Source organism: Aplysia californica, unplaced genomic scaffold (genome assembly GCF_000002075.1).
Source record: "Aplysia californica isolate F4 #8 unplaced genomic scaffold, AplCal3.0 scaffold00103, whole genome shotgun sequence".
In the NCBI taxonomy this organism is placed as follows: Eukaryota; Metazoa; Mollusca; class Gastropoda; order Aplysiida; family Aplysiidae; genus Aplysia; species Aplysia californica.
In genome coordinates, this window is record NW_004797373.1 from 974,493 (window position 1) to 975,753 (window position 1,261).

Genomic DNA, 1,261 nt, shown 5'->3' on the forward strand with positions numbered 1-1,261 from the left:
TAGATAGATAGATAGAGAGCGAGTGGAAGGTGAGAGAGATAACTCAGAGGAGAAGAGAGGGAGTGTGAGAGAAAGAGAGAAAGAGAGAGAGAGAGAAGAGAGAGAGAGGTGTGAGAGAGAGAAGGGGGGAAGAAAGTGAGCGAGAGAGAGAGAGAGAGAGAGAGAGAGAGAGAGAGAGAGAGAGAGAGAGAGAGAGAGAGTGAGGGGGGGGGGGGCCTGCGCACACACAAACAATAAAACAGAACTCTCAGTCATAGAGCGTGAGACTGTTTATAACGAGGTCAGTGTGCCCCCCTTGATTCCTTTTAGCTGAAACCTACGCCAGAAAGCCTATGCTGAAACCCTTGTAGGGTTGTTTGTTTTGTTTCTGTAAGAGTTTTGCGGCATTTGCAATATAATTAGGTCGTACATGTGCCAAAGATGAGGTGTTACAAGAGAGTCCCCTTCACCTTCACTTATCCCGTGTAGACTAGATGTCCGTCGGGGCACTTTTGAAGATTTGACCACCAGCTTCCTCCACTCCTCCCGGTCTTCAGCTTTTCTGAGCGTGTCTTTGGGTTCCAGGCATGTCCATTCCTTGATGTTGTCCTCCCAACTATTCTTCGGTCTGTCTCTGCTCCTTTTTCACTGGACGCTGCCTTGCAGGATCATCTTGGCAAAGCCGGATGAACGGAAGATGTGTCCATACCATTGCAGTTTGCGTTTCCTGGCCAGAGTGAGAAGGTCAGCATAATGGCCCAATTTCATTTTTGACCCGCTGTTTGACTTCATCATTTTCTATGTGATCTTTGTATAAGATACCACGAATTTTTCGGAAGCATCTCATCTCCACAGCTTTGATCCTTCTTTCAAGGTCTGCATTCAAGGTCCAGGATTCACATGCATACAAAAATACTGTCATGACCAGGGAACGCACCAGTCTAATCTTTGATCTGATGGTGATACTTCTGTCGTTCCAGATAGTTTTAAACTTGGCCATCATTGCTGCTGAAGTTTGCACTATTCTGGAGATTATTTCAGGTTTTGATCCTTCGTCTGTCACTATTGCACCCAGGTATTTGAAGCTGCGTACAGTCTCAAGCCTCTGGTTGTTGACCTGGATGTCCACTGTGATGTTCTTGTTCCTATTAGACATATTAGTTATTTTACACCTTCATCGACACAATATAGATCATTTAGAAGGCTGGTTTCGACCTTCCTTGTCAGGATTTACCTGAGTTTGAGGGATACAATATCCCATGGAGAGAGTCGATAAAATTCT